The 21,910-nt window shown below is 40.2% G+C and overlaps 1 protein-coding gene across 25 annotated transcripts in view; it reads right to left on the bottom strand.

The window, feature by feature from the left end:
• ESRRG (estrogen related receptor gamma) overlaps positions 1-21,910 on the bottom strand; it is a 545,323-nt gene that overhangs the window by 255,579 nt on the left and 267,834 nt on the right. For 2 of the 25 annotated variants that reach the window (XM_083433322.1, XM_083433344.1), the window contains one exon: positions 13,810-13,838. The exons of the other annotated variants lie outside the window; for them this stretch is intronic. The gene's annotated coding sequence lies outside the window, so the exon portion shown is untranslated. The remainder of the gene's footprint in view (positions 1-13,809; positions 13,839-21,910) is intronic. 25 annotated transcript variants of the gene reach the window in all.

A 21,910-nucleotide genomic window follows, 5' to 3' on the forward strand; every position in this document is an offset into this window, starting at 1 on the left:
CTAAGTTCCTTCCTCTCCAGGGCTTTCCCCCCAAGCAATCAGACTTCACCTGCATGCAGCCTCTTGCTGCCCTGCCCATTTGAGCCCTCTTCTGGTTCTGGGAAACAGGCAGAAGGGGAGCTTGCCATGGTACAAAGAGGAGACATGGATGATTCTTCACCAGCCTGACTTATCTCTGCCTCTTGGCCTCTCTCCTCCCACTTGCATGCTTTGGCTTCTGCCTCTGATTCTGGACTTAATCTCAGCTCACTAAGCCTAGTTACTTCTTCAGTTTCCATCACCTCTTCCCAGTCTTCTACTTCTTCTCTCTCTGACCACTTCTCATTTTCCCACTACCATTCCCCAGACTCTGAGCCTTCTTTCCAAGGTGGTTTCCCAGCTGGTTCTTGCCGCCATTCCTCTGTGTCCAACCTAGGAGCCAACTCCTAAGTGCTGTGGGGGCTTTGGCCCTCACAATAAAATATTTGAGGAGGCTGGGCCCCCACAAAGTTGATGGACATTGCTATTCAAAGGGTGTGTGTGCACTGTGTCATGTGATTGATGCGGCGGGGCTTACCTGGGCTCCTACAATATTTTATTCAAGTTGGCACCTCTGATGTCGAACCAGTCCATGACACTAGCTACGTACTTTGCCTGAATGTTTGAAAAATATGTACTGGTTTGGGTTCATACTGCATTCAAGAAGTATTTTTTTTTTAAAAAAAAGAAGCGACTCTTTTCTATCATTCACTGGCAGCTATGCTAGCAATTCAGAAAGCCCTTAAAATGGCCTACATCAGAGATGGGGAGCTTGTAATCCAGCAACATCTGGAGGGCCACAATTCTCATTATCCCTGACGATTAGTCATGCTTGCTGGAGCTGATGGGAATCTATTTCAGTCCAAGGGCTAGATTGGTACCCACATTCTAATGATGGCTAGGCCAAAAGTTAGTACAGCAAAACAAAGAAAAACTTTAAAGCTGCCCCCAAATTTAAAAAATGTCTGTACTTCTATTTCCCTGCCACCCCATTCTCACAAACACACATGCACCATGCATTCTCTCCCTTTCTCTCCTCCACACGCATGCGTGCATGCAGTCATCCACTCACACATCTGCTCTCACATGCCACGTAGGAGCAAAGTATATTTCTAGGCAAACAAGAAAGAAAAATAACAGAGCATGTCACTGTCAGGAGTTCAGAAATGGGGGGCAAGTGAGGGTGAGTTCTGTATCTGGGGAGTGCTTGGCCCCCTTGCCCCCCCCACCCTTCGGTGCCACCCGTGGCAGACATACACACAACAAGCACTTCTTTCCACTCTAGGGCTAGATAAATTTCTCTATCTTCTCTATAAAGCACACATTTTCTTTACAGAAGCTCTCCAAACAGACGGAGAGATCTTTCTCGGCACAAAGCTCCACATCACTACATTGAAATATAAAGCCCCTGTTTGCCCCTTAAAAGTAAAAGGCAGCAATTGCACCTATCCCCATCCTAGCTCAGGAGTGAGGGGTTGTGGGGAAATACTGCCTTTTACTGTCAAGGAGTAGTCAGAGAGCTTATCTTCAATCTAAAGAAAGAGATAAGAGATCACTCTGCTAATTCTCAAAGAGAATTTAACTCCAATCTTAGCGCTGTGGAGTTTAGGTCAGATATAAAAGATCCCTTTAAGTGTCCCATGCCTGGTGTCATATTACATAGGATACTTAATGGGATCGCTTTTCACATCACATCAGGTGATTGGCAAGAGGTCGTGGCCGGCTGGCTCTAAATGGCACCACAGGCCAAACAGAGGGGACTGGTCGGCCCAATTATCCAGAGGTTTCCCGTTGTTTACTTTTATTTATATTTATAGACTGTCCTTCATCCAAAGATCACAGGGCAGTTTACAGTCCCTGCACATCAAAAGCTAGTACATTACAGAAAATGCTAGCCTAAAATTATTCCAATTGGAGGGTCCCCCCCCCCCGGCAAAAGAGCTCAAAATTATATGGGTCACCATCTGAAGTCTGAGGTGAGGTGTGCATTGGACTGGAGCCTTTAGCTTTTTAATACTTTGTATCTTCACCTGCTAACTTAATGGGTTGTAAGAGGACATGGCAAACAGGTAGCGACCATTGTAGGTGTATCCAACTGACACGGGATCGTGAACGTGCAGGTCCTTTGGGACCTGGAAGAGAACAGAACCAGGGCAGAACAGGGCGAGGTGCACTTATGCATGCTCTGTTGATGCACGCAGGAGCCAGGAATGGAATAATTAAATATACAAATAAGTATATAATGAAAATACGCACTTGTGTTTTAACTATCCTTACGAAGCTACTTTAAAAGACATGTTTTCCTAGCCCAGCTTATCAAATTAATGATGTTCTGATCAAACCCAAAACAAATATTTGTTCTCATTTTACATCTCTCTACTTCTTTCTTTCTTTCTTTCTTTCTTTCTTTCTTGGTATTATTTGATGCTATCCCCAAGCCATCTATTGCGAGAAAAAGAACAAAGTGATAAACAGCCTTGTTTGCAGAGAACGCCATGAAAAATCCTTTATTTGGGCTTTTAAGCAAACTTGAAATGTTAAAGCAAAAACAAGTGCTAAACCCAGAGCTATGGTACGGTAAGCCCTGTCTAACAAGGTGTTGAGCACCAAAGCCCAAGGGAGCGTTGGTGTTCTCACTGTGAAGATTAGACAAGAGCACTCACGCAGGACACAGAGGGAATATGATGGGACAAGAAGTGAGCAATCCCAGCAGACACTCTGTTGAAATGTCAGTCAGGCACACTGCCTCCACCACCTTTCACAGAGCTAAACATCTCTTTATGTCAGAACAAATTGGGCGATCCTCAAATCTTTTTTCTTTTCCCTAACTTCAATGTGATGAGTGTAGGGAATGAGAACAGGAGAGAGGGTGGGAGGGAGGGAGGGAGTGTGAAGAGACAGTTCAGTTCAGTTCACATGAAAGCACTGTGACACACTAAAAGACTGAATACTGATATTGGCAACTCTTACAATCCTATCAGAGTAGTCGTAGCAGCAGCAGCAGCAGCAGAGGTTTACTGCAACTTCATCAGATTATTTCTTCCTTTTCTAGATGTTCAGGAGACTTCTTCAGAAATACGTTCATCCCACAAAAATGTCAATATATCATTTTAATTATTTGCGTATTAACTTCTCACACCCCTATCTACTCCTAAGACTTATCCGTAATGACTTAGAATACAACCTTTGAACTGTAAAGGACCCAGTTTGACTCTCTTCAACTAAGACCCTGTCTCTCATGTCTCCCATTTGTAATAGGAGAACAATAATATTAAAAGATGTGTTACAAGGATTTCTAATGTAAGGTGAAGTGTCATGAACATTGAAATATTATATAAAAACTAGGCATTATTATCTATCAAAATGTATTGGTTGGATCTAGACTAGAATTGTATTTATGCAATGTGTGAGTCTGGAATAGGCAGATCTTGGGTTGCCCAGCTGGCGTTAGTCTTTAAACCATAGTGAGTCAAGGCTTTTAAGCTCTCTGCCTTGCTTACCAGGTTGTGTGAGAATCTTGCAAGAGCAAAAAAAAAAAAAAAACCTGTTCAAAAGAATCTTTTAAGCTTTCCACTTCTCTGTATTTAATTTGTTCAATTTCAACTGGCCGCCAATCCACAATGAGCAGTTGAAATCATGGAAGTTAAATGCACATAAAAAGGTTGTGTTGTGACACCTAGTCCAGCATCCTGTTCTCACAATAGTCAGCCAGATGCTCGTGCTGTTTTGTTATTGATACCTCACAGCCTGCAGCTACACACACCTATCACTTTAAGGAATTTGTAATCTGTTGTACATGTGTATGTTGTATATATGAACTACCGTGTAGAGTTCAGGAGACGGATACAGTGACCTATAAAGGTACAGGTAAAGGGACCCCTGAGCATTAGGTCCAGTCGCGGACGACTCTGGGGTTGTGGCGCTCATTTCGCTCTATAGGCCGAGGGAGCCGGTGTTTGGCCGCAGACAGCTTGCGGGTCATATGGCCAGCATGACTAAGCCGCTTCTGGCGAACCAGAGCAGTGCAGGGAAATGCCGTTTACCTTCCCGCCGGAGCGGTACCTATTTATCTACTTGCAGTTTGACACGCTTTCGAACTGCTAGGTTGGCAGGAGCAGGGGCCAAGCAAGGGGAGCTCACCCCGTCATGGGGATTCGAACCGCCGACCCTCTGATCGGCAAGCCCTAGGCTCTGTGGTTTAGACCACAGCACCACCCTAAATGCACATAAGATATGACTTACCCGTAATTCCATTTTGACATTATTATGCTACACATATGCATATATAATGGAAGTCTACCAAAGAACTAGGAGAAACCTTCTTTTCCCTAAACCATACAACAGGAAAAAGTTTCTTTTAATCATTTTTTAATATCAAATACTGTCTCTTCCAATTATTCTGAAACTACATAGAAAGAGTGAGAAAACACTTGTGAACGCCAGGAGAAATGAGGAAAAATGAGCAGCGAGGAAGGAACTCGGATGGAATAGAAGAAAAGGGCAGCTTCAGAAGGCATAACATGAAATGAGGTTGGGGGCTGCATGTGGGCCACAGGTTGTCCATCTGTGTTGTAGAAAATGATTAATTCCTAATGTTTAATTATAAAACACTTTAAAATGAACCAGGACCCGTAAAACTTTTTTTTAAAAAATTAGCTGGTGATTTGCATTTTAATGTGCAAGTAAGAAAGTGTAACCTACCTGTATAGCTCATCTAGTCAGTGGCCATCAACACTAACAAAAACAATAACATATAATAAACTCTGCAACGTTTATGGTATTCCTAAAAGGAAGACAGCCTTTTTAAGCAAACGAAATGCCATTGATTTTTGCAGGTGTTTAACAAAGATAAGCTGAAAGGAGGACTTCTATTCTAAATTTGATGGTGGCAAAAATGAATTTGAATATGTTCAAAAACAAGTCTTCTAAAATGGCAGTAAAAGAAAAAATGACAAAGATGTAAATAACATTTCTCATATTATTGTGAGATATGGAATAAAAATGTTCAAAATTCAAAGAGTCGTGCTGCAGCAAAACAGCATTTCATTTAAATATCATATTATTTGGGAACCATCAAAACAGATGTGCTGCTTACTTATTTGTTTGTTATTAAGCAGGAAAGTATTTTAAGCCTCTCCAGGTGTAGCTGCAATCCAAAATATAGCCACCTAGAAGGAGAACATGGGATTTTTTGCTCTTTTTTATTATTAAGAGCAACACTTCCTTCATGTCAAAAAAGAACTCTAGTGAAAATGAGCCATTGCCCATTTAATTTCTTAGGATGATTTAACTGATATAGGGGTGTTCTGCCATCTGGGGAAGAATTGGTGAAAGTTTGGGGGAAGGAGTGTAAGTCTTTGTGATGATGGAACTACTTCCCATATGTCTGTACTTCAAGACCATGAACGGCAGACAAAACAGTTGGCTAAGGGGAGTTCAGAACCCACCATAACTCCTTTACAGTGAAAGAAATAAATAGGTGGCAAAAAAGGCTACAATTGAGGAAAATTCCCTCATAGGATTGGATTAAGGAAATGAAGAGACAGCCCAATCTACTGTTACTTTTCAGTTGACTTATAGTTCCCAGCCTGGTCTGAAGTAATATAAACATTTTTATTATTTTTACTGCTATTTTGTGCAAATATTATATATCATAAAACTTGTTTTTTTTTTTTTAAAAATGTTTTTAAAGATGCATGTGCACAGGTAAACAAATAACTGTATGCATGTCCACAATGAACCTGATTTCCAGGCTAGGCATGATGCACACATTGTTGTTGATTGCTCTTTTGTGCAAATCTGGTTTAAGGAAAAACTTGTATTATATTTAAAAACACCAAGTCTGATCTCAGGTTGACAAGTACTAATTTAAGAATGGGATAAATACATCCCATCAAGCACTCGCTAGTATGGAAGGGAAACATTTAGATTTTGGAAATGTAAAACTGAAAGTGCTCATGAGTTGGGCTGGGCGATATCTGGTTTTCAACATCGTGATATATCACTAGCTAAATATCATGATACATATCACAATACATATCAGCAGCGGCAGAGGGCTTCGGCGTGCCTCCCCATGGCGGAGGAGGGTGTGCCACACTTCCCCACAGCAGCCAAGGGCCTTGACCAGACTCCCCGCAGCAGTGGAGGGCCTTATAATGTAAGGAAGCAGTAGAGTTAATAAAAATAACTTCCATGTAATATATTTAATATATTTTCAACTAATTTAAGAGTAGTTTAAGTGATTTACTCATCAAGTTGCATAAGTGTAAATGAAATAAGTATAAATAAAACACAGGTAAAATCAGTAAAACCTCTGAAAAGGAATTATTGATTAACAAAGTTGTGTGTCTAAGCCTGTTTTGGTCACTTCACTACCTTGATTCCTTGCAATATGCCACCTCCGTGGGGACCCAGACTGCTGCATTGTGCATCAGTCCCTTTTGCCCTATGGCACTTTAAATCCGGACCTTGCACCTCCAAGTCTGCCAGACTTTCATCACAGTTCAATTTCAATTAAGCCACTCACTATTTACAGCAATGTAACGGAAAGTAGATTTTGGCTCATTATCACTATAAATCTGAAGTAATATACTAGTGTCTCAAGACATTACTTCATTTTCATAACTAGGAGAAGATTTCATTTCTGTGGATTTGTGTTAAAAGCAATTTGGAAACTTTGCAACAATGATATTACTTACCATAAAACTGAAAGCAATGAAAGTATCATGAGGAGCAGCTATTGCGTAATCTTCATATCTAATTCTTCCATCTTAATTACTGTGGGAATTTAAGTGTGCTATGTTCTTAAGTACTCTAAAGAATTAGCTCATTTAAGAAGAAAAATATCATTATTTTGAAATAACCTTTTCTCTTTCCGCTCTCCATTTCGTTCTTAAATTGTAATGTGTCTGTGTGTCAGGGAGGGGGTATATCCAAATCTTTATAATTAGAACTAGAGAACAGGGGCAAGTCTGGGAGTTCACTGTGGCGTAAACTAACTATGATTCTTTTCTATTATTAGGACATGAGTAAAAAGCTAGTTCCTTGGGTTATTGCAAATGCAGCTTAAAAAATGAGTGGCCAGCATAGCATTGGAGGAGTGAATTGCAACACAGTTCTATGCATTACTCAGAAGTAAGTCATGTTTAGTTCAATGTAGATTACACCCAAGTGACACAAGATTTCAACCATCTACATTACCTACAATCAGGACTGGTCCTACCCATTAGGCAGAGTGAGGCAGCTGCCTCTGGCAGTGGATTGTAGAGGTCAGAGAAGTGGTGAGATGTTGGGAGGACAGAGCTGCAGAGTTGACCACAAGCCCTGGCCTGAAGCCTCAAAGACTAGCCTGCTACCACCAGTCTTGGAGTAAAATTCAGCTACCCATCTAGACAGCTTCTGTATGTGCCCTTTCCTGGGTTCACCCTGCCAACAATGTATAATTCCAACAGCAGTGATTGTGTGGAAGAATTTTACAGAGGAAAACAAAACAACTTCACCATTAATATACTTGATTTTCCTGAGATAGCATAACTGTCAGGAGCTTGTCCTACACTCGAGTAGGACCCTGGCAGAGACACATGCCTGACTGGCATGTTTTCTCCCTCCTGGTCTATTGTTCGGGAGCTTCAAAAGCTTTCTTCAGCCCAAACATCACAGCGACTGATGCCAACAGACACCGACACACTTAGGGATCCGCAGAGTGTTCGCAATTTGCGTAACAGACCTCAGCAACTCAGCATTTTGGCTAATCTACTTTATTTACATATAAACACACACGGAGCACTGCAACATGGCTCCCCCTCTCTCTAGCATCAGACAGCAAAGAGAAAGAACGAAGTACAGTATTCCCACTTGACAGAACACAGTAACACAAACATCCTGTCTCCGTCACTCATGTGATAGACAACAATCCCATGACTGCAGTTACGGAGCAGGAATTCTAACAATAACTATACTGATGACTGAAAATAAGCCATTAAAAACTGAACATTTAAAATATTCTTACCACTGCATTCCCCCCGCCCCTTGCCAGTGCATTGTGAGGTTTTAAACATGCCATTCATGGATGAGCATCAAGAATTGTGGTCATTTAACACACCCTATAAACATAGACTCGATAACAAGTATTGATCTTATGTTCCTGGAAGAGTGGCTCCTGGCCTCAGCTGTGAGTGGTTACGCCTCTTGATGTTCATAAACTCAAGCATCAAGCCACTGAGTAATCATTACAGAAAGACTGAGAGTGGGATTTCTGCAAAATACAGTGCCAACTCCTATTATATTATTGCTGTGATTGTGGGTGGGGGAGAGATATTAAACAAGAGTAGAGTAGTCTACGTCTATGAAAGGCACTCGGTTCAAACCCGCTTTCAGTTCATGAGGGTCTATTACAAGCATGGGGTTGTTGTAAGAATAAAACACAATGAAATGGCCAAGTAATTAGTACATGAGAAATTACTACAGGAATGATAAAAAGGTAATGTTTTTTCTCTTATACTATGGGCCCATGCTCTTATACTATGGGCCCATGCTTACAAAAGTCCTCTCCATTTTAAAAGTGGTTTGCTGCCAGTTGAGAACTACGGGCAACAAGGCCCCGTAGCCATGAGGAACTAATTGCTCTGTTTCGTGGATGCTGGCTCATGGATCTGTGTTCAGAGCTTCCTGAACTTGGCTTTTCCAAATGGCATTAGAAAATACTCCTGTTTTCATTATAGGACCCTTTTGAGAATTGAAAACATATTATCACACCATTTTCTCTTTCCCACATGCTTTCCTTATAAAACATTGTTTCTTCTTTTAGTCATTTCACAGACCTTAACAGTGCAACAAAATTCATTTATTTCTGAATTACTGTTATTTGTCTCGATGCTAGTGACAGAGCAAATATTTGGCTCAGTTGGTGTAATTCAGCAAAATAGCCAGATTTGATTGGGTGAATTAAGGAATGACTACTGTGGTGCAATCTGATATCCTAACATTTGTTTCAGTCAATCAGCATAGGTATTTGTTTTCTTCTTCACTCATGTTCCTACCAGATCCCTCTCATGTCAAGAAATATCCTATGGCATGCTACCATAGCTTTCAGTGCCCTGATTAGTAAGAAGGGACAGGAGGCCCTGTATAATTGTTGTGGCATTGGTGGGCTTTGTATTCTTAAGCTATTTAGAGCAGAGCAACTTCAGTTATAGCATGTTTTATGGGTCCGCGTCAGCAATGCTTCAACCCCCTACAACGAACTGCCAAAGCTTCATAAAAGGGCTCTACAGGTATAGCACTCTTGCATACCACCTAAAGAATATCAAGTACATCTCCACCAAAAGAGAACACATCCGCTTTAAATCCTTGACAGCTGGGGAAAATACAGTACTCTTGCCAGACCAGCCACACCGCTGATGTATTGGGCATATGGGGCACTGCTCTGACTCACATAATAACCATAAATATTAATTTGAAATTCCTGGAAATGAAACAGGGACAAATTACTTTCTTGTATCACAGTGTGCATAAAAATACATATATTAGTGAAAATTGCTTTGCAAAAATGTGTATATAGGGCATAAAATAATGTGTATATTAGGAGAAATACACACAAAAATGCTGATAATTTTCCATAAAAGAAATCCCAGATGGATGTGGAAATGTGAAGATCTGAACTTAAGATTGGGAAAAATGAAAAACTGAGAGAAACTGATATTGAGAGATTTGCACAGCCCATTCTGACACAAAGGACAGAGCACTGGACTTCAAGAAGGTTTCAGCCTCAGGCCACCCACATCCACTTAGGCTTCCATGGTCTGCCTCATAGCATCAAAACTCATTCATCAGTGGGGGTATGACTTGTCTGTTCCACAGTATTGTTATGAGGGGGAAAGAAGAAAAAGAATGTAAAGCACTTTACAGATTACACTGATAAAATGACTTATCATAGCCATTGTTTTCATCATACAAAAAAGAATGCGATGATGCTTGCCCTGAACTAAAGTTTCAGCAACTTTTGTCACCAGCTTGAAAAAATGCTGAATCAATCTTCTAATTAGGAAGCTTTGTCCTAATGTTTTATTGATTTTAACTTCCAATAATTTAGTGTGGTACTATAAGTTCCCAAGTCTTTGATGACACAGCCTAAAATGCCACTGATTTTTATGCTGTGTGCACCCACTATTCATTCTTATCCAGTCTGTGATCCTATGTGCAAATCTTATTTTACATTCCAAGAGTAGCATTTTTGGTGTTTAAAAAAGCGTTTCTCTAGCATATCTGTATCAGAGTATCAATTAGCACAAATTAAGTACACATGATACACTTCAGTTTGCTTGCTTCAATGAAAATTGCTCTTCACATAGCTTTAGATACTCTTTGGGTTAGCATTAGAATAAACGTTTTGGTCTCTCAGACTAAAAAGCAGAACATTCTTTTAGTGAATAAGTAAACAACATTTCAACTGACTGCCACTGATTATCAAACAAAACAGTGAAATGGATCCAGAAATATGTAAATGCGATCCAGAAATATGTATATCCAGAGCCAGGTGCACCAACTCTAGGGGGCCAAGGTGTCTTCAACTCTCTCAATATTTCCTGGAAGAGGGCTGGGCCCCTGGCGCACATCGCGCATGTGTGACATCACACACACACAACGTGTCGCATGTCACAGCTTCAGTGGCTGGCTCCTCCAGAGCACTCAGCCTCCTCCAGATGATGAGCCATCACGCACACAACATGCACCGAGCCATCTCACTCTTTGGGGCAACCTGACGCCAATTTATGAGTTTCACATTCAGACAGCAGCTCCCCAAACTGAACTCCATAAGAACACAAAAAGAGCCTGCTGGATCAGGCCATTGGCCCATCTACTCCAATATCTTCTCTCACAGTGGCCAACCAGATGCCTATGAGAAGCACAAAAGCAGGACCTGAGTGCAACAGCGCTCTTCCCTCCAGAAACTGGTAATCATAAGAATTCCTACTTCTTCTGATAACCTCGGATAGTCTCCATAAATTTGTCTAATTCTCTTTTAAAACCACCACTGTCTCTCATAGAAGCAAATTCTATAGCTTAATGAGAGAGGGGAAAAACGTTTCTCTGTCCACTTTTCTCTAACTCCACCATATAGCATGATATCTGCTGTTAAAGAAATGGTCTAAATATGCGTACACAAATATTTAAGAGGGGGATGGCACCTTTCAATGGATCTGTTTTTATGGTTATGGAACATCAACTTAATAACAACAGCAGTTCACTACTTCCTGACTATAGCCCTTAAGTGTTTGAATCATTCAGGAAAGCAACAAACTACACTAAATATACAGTATTATCCAGCAATGCCCTTCCCCATAGCTGACAAACTATAAATTCTTACATCAGGGGTGGGTAAGCGTTGGCCCTTCAGATGTTGTTGGATGACAGCTCCCATCATCCTTGATCACTGGCCATGCTGGCTGGATGTCATGGGATCTGGAATCCAGCAACATCTGGAGGGCCAAAGGAAAGGTTCCTAGAAATTCTCCTCCTTTTAGGTGCATGTTGCATTGCTTAATGATGAACACACATACCACAGCAACTGGTAATGAATTAGTTCTCTTAATTGCCCCAGAGTCAGTTTTCATTCCCACAGGTGTGACGTGGGGGCGGGGAGGCTTTAATCATTAATTGCTCTCATTTATCTTTTCATTTTTTAGTAGCAAATTAGGAAAAAATAAAAAATAAGAAGAAATCATGTTGCTAATTAAAGCCACACCACACATACACACCTCTCTCAACACCCATAGGGATAGAAACTGACATTGGGGCAATTAATTGGCCATCCAAAAAACACCATATAGGCTATTCATTAGTTATTCACCATCCACACCAATAAATGAGGCTGAATCTTCTAACAGGGGTGCTTAATTATTTAAAGGCAAAGGAACCCTTAAAAGTCTTAACAGCACTTTGACTATCCACACTAGAAAGGCTGGTGCCACAACCGCATAGAATTACAAGAAAAATCAACACCAACGAGGTTGGGGGGGAAAGGGAGGGCAACACAGAAAACAGTGAAATGCAATGGGCTGATAATCACAATGTCTGGATCTTTAAAAATGGAGTGCACAAACGACAGCAATTCCAGCGAAATCAGTAAGTGTGGAAGCAACCTTTGATTTGCCCAGAAACCATTGAGAGAGAGTTACTGACTGTTCTTTTCATATATAGCTTCCCCATCTATAGCAGGAATCAATAACAGCGCTCCTCCATGGCTTAGAAGTTCATGTCTACCAGAAGCTGTGCTTCCAGAATTTTGAGTCCAGTTCTGTGGGAATCCCTCCCAACTGAGATAAGATGGGCCCAGTTGAACATCCAGCATTTAGTGAATATCTTTTTTATTTAAGAAAGCATTTTCAGTATTTCCCCCCTGATTTTACAGTTAATTTTAATTGATTTTATCTTTAGTGTGTCTTTAGTCATTTTATTGTAACCTTAGAGACTATGGTGTTAAGCGGTATGTAAATAGCTGGAATAAATAAATAGGTTCTCAACCACCTCCCCATATCAAAAGCATGTTTCAAATGTCTCTGTCCTGTTTTCCAATGAATCAATATCAAAAGGGTAATAAAAGGTAAAGGTAAAGGTACCCCTGCCCGTACGGGCCAGTCTTGACAGACTCTAGGGTTGTGCGCCCATCTCATCAAAGAGGCCGAGGGCCAGCGCTGTCTGAAGACACTTCCGGGTCACGTGGCCAGCATGACATCGCTGCTCTGGCGAGCCAGAGCTGCACACGGAAATGCCGTTTACCTTCCCGCTAGTAAGCGGTCCCTATTTATCTACTTGCACCCGAGAGTGCTTTCGAACTGCTAGGTTGGCAGGCGCTGGGACCAAACAACGGGAGCGCACCCCACCGCGGGGATTCGAACCGCCGACCTCTTGATCGGCAAGCCCTAGGCGCTGAGGCTTTAACCCACAGCGCCACCCGCGTCCCTAAAAAAAGGGTAATACAGGCTTGCAATATCAAAATCTAGATCCCATCCCCTCCCCTCCTCAGATTACTGTGTTAGTTTGTTGCAGCAAAAAACAACAACAAAGGTCTTGTAGAATCTAAGAGAGTAACAAATTATTTATGACACAAGCTTTTTTGAACTAGAAGCATATGATAAAGCAGATTATATGCCACGAAAATTTATGCCACATAATAAATATGTTCTTCTTTAAAGGTGCTACAAGAGCCTTTGTCGATTCCCTCGATATTTTACCCTAAAATTGGGAGTGGTAGAAAATCTGTGTTTCTCCCATACCACATTTGAGTTTAAAACTGGTTTTAAAGGGGGGGGATAGGGAAATACCCATAAAAAGCTGTGTGTCCCACCAGCTTAGATTTAAGGAGAAACAACACAACTGGGTGAGCTGCTTGGCTTAAATCCTGCATCTTAAAAAAGACATTTCAAACTAGATAACTAAATCATCCTGAAAGTACCCAAAAGATGATGTAACAACGTTCTGAAAAATTAATTAAAGACACATTGCTGTCAGCTCCAGGAAAATAATAAAAGTTGGGAGATTAAGAGGCAAGCATATCTTTCTGAATTGTAAAATAGGTTTATGGGTCTTCTAATAACAATTTTTACTCAAACCTTACATAAATAGGCTTATATGATACAAATATTACGTGGGCTATGTGGAAACTACAACGTCCATAATCATGTTTAGGGATTACTTGACAGAACAGAGACATTTCATTTCTATTGGACCTAGGGATTACAGAAAAGAAACATCTAATATTCCATTTTTTAATTTCATGCATTTTTTATTTACCTTTAATGATGCTGTATATATTCATCATCCTGAAATATTAAAACAGTATGAAAAAAGTAATAAATTGGTGGAAAATTTAGGAAATGGGAATGCAACAGCACGCAAATCATACACTATCAAGTGCTTGATACACATTTAAAATTACTGCCTAGTACGGCAAAGCCAAATTCCTGGCAGATTTCTGAAGCGCAAAGTCACAATAAGAAGATCAGCAGAACAGCCTGAAATAATAGAATATTCATCCCCCTAATCCATATGCAATTCTTTAGGGCTTTTTTTTAACAATGCATATGAGGTCTGACTGTATTCAGGATTTAAATAAGTTGTCTCTCTTCCTCTCTCCATCCCTCCCCCTTACCCTTCTCTCTCCTCTCACACACAATCGCACTCGATTTTTGTAAAAAAATAAAATAAAAATGTATATACAGTTATCATTTCTGCTCTGCTGCACTCACGATGACAAGGTTAGCACATCTTCTCACACCTCAGATAAAAAATAGCTTTTTAAAACAACAAAAGTGTTAAAAGAAATGTATTTATTCATACAAAATTTTAAAAGACTTATTTTATTTTATTTTTTGGAGAGGAGATATTTACACTTCCTTATTTTCCCAAATTATTGGGAAGCCCATGCAATGTGCAATGTTTTAAATTTTACATTCACCTTTTTTTGCAAATAAATTGGAAGGGAAATGTATTTGGTATTAGATCTTTAAGATCATGCATATCTTTCCAGATACATGTGATTTTCGATGTATTTTTTAGAGAAGGGATAGTGACCTACTGAGGAATGGCTGAGAAAACTCAGATGCATATGCTAATAATGCTAACACAGCAAATGCCAGTGTGGATGTAAACACAGCAAAGAAAGTGATATTTAGTGTGGCATAAAAAATACAGTTGCTATGGACCTGAAATGAGGAATGACAGAGAGGCCCTCATACTAGTTTTACTCATTCAATTTTCAAAAGATTCATACTGCATTGTCTAATTCTCAAAATGAATTAAAATCTATCAGTGTTTAGTGGTTGCTGCAGTCAACTAGAAGTGCACTCAGTACCAGGGAACTAATGGCCTGCTCAGCTCTCATAAATTCAGTGAGCATTTAGGAAACTTGTTCGTTATCCTGGAATCTACTGGTAACAAAAAGCCCAAAAGAAAAGTTAGAAACTGTTTGGAACAGTGTGTGTGGACTTTTACAACTCACAAACAGGTAGTGGAAATGATCAAATCATTCTTTGTCACTGGGTGAGGCCTCAGCAGTTGCTGAAAACATTTTAGAGCAGGAATGGAGAACTTGTAATTCTCCAGATGTTGTTGGACTACAATTTACATAATCCCTGACCACTGGCCACATTTGCTGGAGCTGATTGGAATGTTAATCCAACAGCATCTGGAGGGCTGCAGGCTCCCCATCCTTGTTTTAGAGGGTGAAGCTCTTGCACAGGGCATGCCAGTTCCCAGCTCCATCTTCCATCTACATAGCAACAGACACAGAAGGGGGGAAACCACCTGCAGGTTGCAGCCCTTCCCAAAAGCCAAAGTTAAAAGGGAGGAAATGTCATAAGGCTGAAGAGTTTAGGATACAGATCTGAATTGATATCTAATATTTTGCCGTTAAAACAGGCAAAGCAGAAACTTGAACCGGTTCCCCATCTCAAAGATTGCTGTGACAAATGTAAAGCGCTTTGCACAAAGTTGTTGTTGTTGTTGTTTAGTCGTTCAGTCGTGTCCGACTCTTTGTGACCCCATGGACCAGAGCACGCCAGGCACTCCTGTCTTCCACTGCCTCCAGCAGTTTGGTCAGATTCATGCTTGTAACTTCGAGAACACTGTCTAACCATCTCATCCTCTGTCGTCCCCTTCTCCTTGTGCCCTCCATCTTTCCCAACATCAGGGTCTTTTCCAGGGAGTCTTCTCTTCTCATGAGGTGGCCAAAGTATTGGGGCCTCAGCTTCACTATCTGTCCTTCCAGTGAGTTTGCACAAAGTAGTAATACTTTTTCAAGAAAACATAAAGTCATCAAATATTGGGCTAAAGGGACGTTTCCTGCTACTGCAGTTCATACTAGAGTCTCTCTTGGTCTATGGACAGGAAGGCCCCTGCACTAGGACAGAAGATAACATTCCAGAGTTATGGCCTGCATGCTTGGCGATAACCCAGGCAGTGGTGGTTTGTGGTTTGCTTTCGAATTCCAAAGGTCACTGCTAAGTGCTACTGAATGGTGGAGGAGATCCAACACTGTCATTGTAGGGCTTTACAAAATTGAAGCAGGAGCCCAGTGGATGAACATGTAGGTGCATGGCTGTTGAGTGGATAGCAGCATCCTGAGGCTGCCACTGATGCTGGACAACTTTATCCACTTGGAAGCCATGAACCTGCATGTGCTATAAGAACTCTGGTGCTACAGAACTATCACATCTGCTGCTGCAGCTGACTGTAAGGGACCCTGGGTCCACCCACCTCATGAAATATGTAATGCGGCTGCTTGGGGGCAATCAAAGGCCTTGGACCCATTCAGCTTCTTCTATTGAATTTTAAAGGATTACTCTGTTTCCTGTGACGAAAGTACATTTTTGTCATTCCTGATTAATCCCCCAGCTAATGTTTAGAAAGGTGACTTTTTGGCACTGATCAGATTTGACAAAAGTAGTTTCAAGCTAAGTAATGTCTAACTATTTATAAGATTCGTCATGCTTCTTTTTTTAGAAATGGCGTTTAGATTAGCTATAGGGCTAATTTATTGTCTTGCAACTCCATTCTGGGACTTGCATGCAGTATTTGAATCACATAAAAGAAAACCATATGCATATCAGGTTTCCAATAACTGATCTCATCCAGGAATGGATGCCAAATTATCTAATTCTGGCTGTAAGGGCTGAGGTTAACTCCTTACACTCACAGTTCTTGCCATTCAAAGTGGTTTGCTGCCGATTTGGTATGTATTTTTGCTCCATGGCTAACACACTTTCTCACTCTATTTGGATCAGCATAATCTCTGATGGAGTACTTTACCATCAGACCTTATGAAACTTGATTTTTCAAGCTGCTCCAAATACCACGACTGACACTGTAAAAGGAAATAGCAAAGATCCTTATAAGCTGTTCATCAGACCTCAAATCTTCTGATAATAAAATCCTTATAGGAGCCCAAGTGCATTCACCTTAAGGTTCAGCTGTGTTGACTTCAATCAAAATTACTCATAACGTGCATGAGAAAAATCGGCTACAAAAATATCCACTGATCTTGCAGGAAAGAATGAGCAATATGCTTGTTTTGTACACTTATACATAATAGATTTCCAGAACTGGAAGATACCTCTTGAATCAACTAGACTAATATCCTAAAAGCACCATAGCCTCCTAGACCAGTTCATTTGTTATGTTACCTGAAGATGGTCAGGCTTGTCCACAGATACAAAAATGTGTTGAGTGATCAAATTCTATGTAGTGTTAATAGTTCATATCTCCATTGCGTTCTACCTTGCAGAGATGACGGTCTTAAGAGTACAAGTAATGAACACCAGCAGGTTGGGCAAGAATATCACATGAAATATTAGAAGCGGATCACACAACACATTTGTGTCTCTGTGCATGTAGCCAGGGAAACTTTCACACAGGCAACATAACAAGGGAAACGAAAAATCACAGATAAAGCTAGCAGCAATTTACATGATTTCAGGTACTTGAAAAAAGTGTTACCACCATCTTGGAAACTGTCTTCAGCTTCAATCATGAACAACCAATTCACCTACTGTGTTGTCCGTGTGAATGTATATGAAGAAGCAGTCAAAACCATTTGCATGAAAAGGAAAATGGCCTCTGTGAATCAGCCTTAGACAATGTGGGATAAAAAAATAATAAATAAAAACATTTAACAGGAATAGCATAAAAGTATTTATCCTATTTCTTTTTCCAGTCTTCTCCAGTGTTTTATCCCTGAGCAAATACCTGGGCTACAAGCTAGCTTCATTACTTGAAGAATTTTTAAAGCTATGGTTCTCCAAGACTACTGCTAACGTACTGCAGACCTCCGCTAAACAATCCATATTAGGCACGTCACTCTAAACGGGCAGCAGCAATTAACAGTTTCTCTATTTGTTTATATAATAGGGCCAATGCCTTTTGAAGCACTTCAGAGCACTTAACTAAAGCAAACAAGCACTTGAACTTTGAATATCTAACAAGAGGAGCTATTGATAAGTATGACTTTACTTGGCAAATCTTAGTCGCTGACAACTTTAATTCAATGGTCTTGGGGACAATTCGGACATCACTGCCTGTGGTATTACATACTTCTCAGATGACTTTAACACATCAGTTTGAAATCATTTGCCACAGCTACTTCAGAAAAGAGTGATTTGGAGGAAAGATGGTGCAATAGGGAGGGTGTGTGTAACCTTTTCCTCACCTACTAGCTTTCCACCACAACACTTTACCCAAACTAGTTTTCCCCATGATGGTGTGGGTTTCCAGACATACATTTGCAAAGGCGAATACACATCTGGAATCTTCCTTTGCAGCTGGAGTGTGGAAAGAATTGCAATGAGAAAAACACAAATGGGAAAGCCTTCTATCTACATACCAAAACTGTACTCTCCCAAAGATGCTTTTCATTTTAAAAACTATGGGGGTTTTTGTAGCACATTACATCCCCCTGTAAAACGTACAGTAGTTCAGCCCTTAGAGCCAACTACACATTCAGCAAGATTATGTGGTGCAGGTCATAGATTCTACTACTTCAAATTGCAGCAGTGATCTTGTTTTTGAATACTCCCCTATTTAACATGATCCCTCCTTGGAGAAACTGGTCCATCAGGGAGAAATGTTCCGACCTAGACTTCTGTTTTTTGCAGAAGGAAATATTTATAGGGGGAGCATGCAGAATCATGATCTGCGGCTGCAGTCTAATGTGGCATTAACCCAGAACCCAAGGACCACATGACTTTACATATAGATAACCCTATAACAAAAATCCAAGGCAAGTTCTCTAATTTCTCTGCTATTTAATAATGAATCTATGTAATACTCCACTCTCTCACACAACTGTTGATGTTTCAAACTATTTTACATAGAGAAGAAATTGGGATGACAGTGATGACAGTGAGGAAATAAAAATGAAGTCCTGCATTCTGAAAACTCCCAGTTCTTTACTTGCTTTCTATAAGAACTATGGATAATCAAAGTTGTGTCCCATTTATGGAGCCACATTTAAGTGGAAATCAACAAAGGCATCTTGTCCTCCTGAGTCTTGTCAGTTGTCAAGCACATGTTCAGAGCATGAACCACACTCCTGTTGAATTTGCTATGAAGGTTGCAGATCTCATAGATAACAATATGAATGCATTGAACTACTGAAAAAGATGTGTAGATTCTCACAATGATCAACTGCAAAACACCACTTCACCATCATGGTGATGGGTCCTATTTTTGAATATAAAAAACTTGACAAGACAACCCAGATGGCTGCATAATTTCATTAATGTTGCAGACTCATTAATACCATATTTTTACCAGTGTATCATTCTACCGATCTGCATGACAATGGCTAATATAAGCATGTTCCTAGTCATGCAAATTAAATGCAATTCTCTCAGAAGCACTTTCCCTGCTTACTCCACCATCATCATTAATCTAATAATTCTGTCATGCAAATTTCTGACTGACCTTATGGAGGATCCTGCTGGTAGAAATTGGAAATACAATTTTTGTCAATTCCCTCAACAGCTCTTTTTTCTCTCTCATACTGGTCTAGGGGATATCAGAATGGTTTTTGGGGGGAGGAAAATCCAGTGAAGGTCTCCTTCCCGCTTCTTCTGGCAGGATCACTATGTAAGTGATCCAAACTACAGGATCCAAACTTATGTTTCCAGAAAAGTGGTTGCTTTTTTTAATGTCATGCTCCAACTCCATGTTTCTAAAATTAGAAATGGCATGACTATCCAATAGTTTAATTCACCATATCTATGGCAATATATTGTTATTTACCATGCCTTTAAGGTATTTTCAGTTTAAGGAAATATCTGCACATCTAATGTGCAGCCTGATCCTATCCATGATCAGCTGAAAGTCCCATTTACTTCAACCAAGCATGTACAGGATTGCAATCTAACAGTCTTGCTGAGTTTCAATTCAACATTTATTTTTAGATGCTGTGGTACAGAGTGGGTCCCATTGCCATGTGATAAAATGTGCTAAGTACTTATTGTGCAAGAAATGGCTTTTTAAATTCTCTGAAATACTATTAGTTATAATTGGGTTTAATGCATAAAATGGCTGAGTAATTTAAATGTTTGAAAAAGAAAACAGTCTTTCCTAGAGTTTATGAAGTGGTAAGCTATTTCTCATAACGATTAACTGTGAATCATCATTTCAAACATGAGCATCTAGGAGCATATGCTCTATGCAACTGTTGCTGTGAGAGAGCTCATATTAACCAAATTAATGGGTTTAATTTTCATCACAGCCTGCATTTTTACACCAGCAAAAGTCCATTGACCTCTCAGCATAAATTCCTGGGTTTTGCTGGTAAAATAGATCTGTATTTTGGCCACCCTTGAATATATTTTTGAATTGCAAAATAAAATTAAACAGACTGTTATATGGGATGATCCAGTGCTCACCACAACCTTCCTTTAAAAAAAGAACAACCTTACTTAAACTGCCATGTTGAGCTAAAAGCTTAGCTATGAAAACAAAGTTGTAGTGGGAGAAGGCAGACAGGTTGGCCATATTAGACAGTCTGATTATATTGAGTTCAAAGGATGAATGGAAAGAACTGCTGCAGGCAGAATAACTTTCTATACTTGCCCCAACACCATCATGCAGCAATCAGAAAAGCTTACTTTTTCTAATATATGTTAAATGGAAAATGATTCCTAATAAGATGAAAAACTAACTGGGTGCAGTTTCAGTTACATCAGAGAAACCACCTTGAAAGAGGAGGTGATCTCTGGCAACTTAAGTATACAAAACAAGTGACCAAAAAGTTTACTGATTTTGAGCAAATAATTCACTATAATTACTATCAGTGAAAGTTTGGTCATACAGGCTTACAGAATTTTCATGGCTAACATTTGACAGACATTACTTGGAACATGTTTTGAATTATGGTGCTGGAGGAGACTCTTGAGAGTCCCATGGACTGCAAGAAGATCAAACCGATCCATTCTTAAGCAAATCAGCCCTGAGTGCTCACTGGAAGGACAGATCCTGAAGCTGAGGCTCTAATACTTTGGCCACCTCATGAGAAGAGAAGACTCCCTGAAAATGACCCTGATGTTGGGAAAGATGGAGGGCACAATGAGAAGGGGACAACAGAGGACGAGATGGTTGGTCAGTGTTCTCGAAGCTATCAGCATGAGTTTGACCAAACTGCGGGAGGCAGTGGAAGACAGGAGTGCCTGGCGTGCTCTGGTCCGTGGGGTCACAAAGAGTCAGAAACGACTAAACAACAACTTGGAGCATGGCACCCTAATTTAGGGGTGGAAGAAACAAAATATCCTGGGATAAAAAAATAGAAAGTAAGTATGGAAGTATTCACTAATTCTAATATATATAAAAAAAAATTAATGTAAATTACTGGCACACTGGTCTTCAACACTTTGAAATATATAGACAAAAATATGACTGACAAATGTTGGCAATATGTCAGAGAAAGAGGAACATATTAGCAGATGTGATGGAAGTTACCTCCAACTTTCCTGGAAGAACTAGGAAATATTATAGGTTGCTTTGCACAAGCAGACTGTATCCTATGTTTACTTCCTGTAACAGACACCAAGGCACTAGAAAGCTTTAGCCTTTACTCTTCCAACAATAGCCATATGTCATCAGACTGGATCAAAATTTGCACAAGTGGATTTCTACTCATGCCTTAATTATTTGCCATGCAGAAGAAAGCAATTCCAGGCTGGCTTGAGAACATACAGTACCAGTATTTTTACAAAGAGACACGAAATGTGTCTCCCTTTTCTTCTGGCCGTTATTCTCCTCTAAGCTGCTTTCCACCTCGCAGAGAAGAGACTTGAGTATCCATATCTTCTCCTGCAAGTGGAAATGTAGTCTCTGGGGGCAATGTTTAGCAGGGAGAAAGACCAGT

The sequence above is a fragment of the Podarcis tiliguerta genome, assembly GCF_965153285.1.
Source record: "Podarcis tiliguerta genome assembly, chromosome: 3".
Taxonomy (NCBI): domain Eukaryota; kingdom Metazoa; phylum Chordata; class Lepidosauria; order Squamata; family Lacertidae; genus Podarcis; species Podarcis tiliguerta.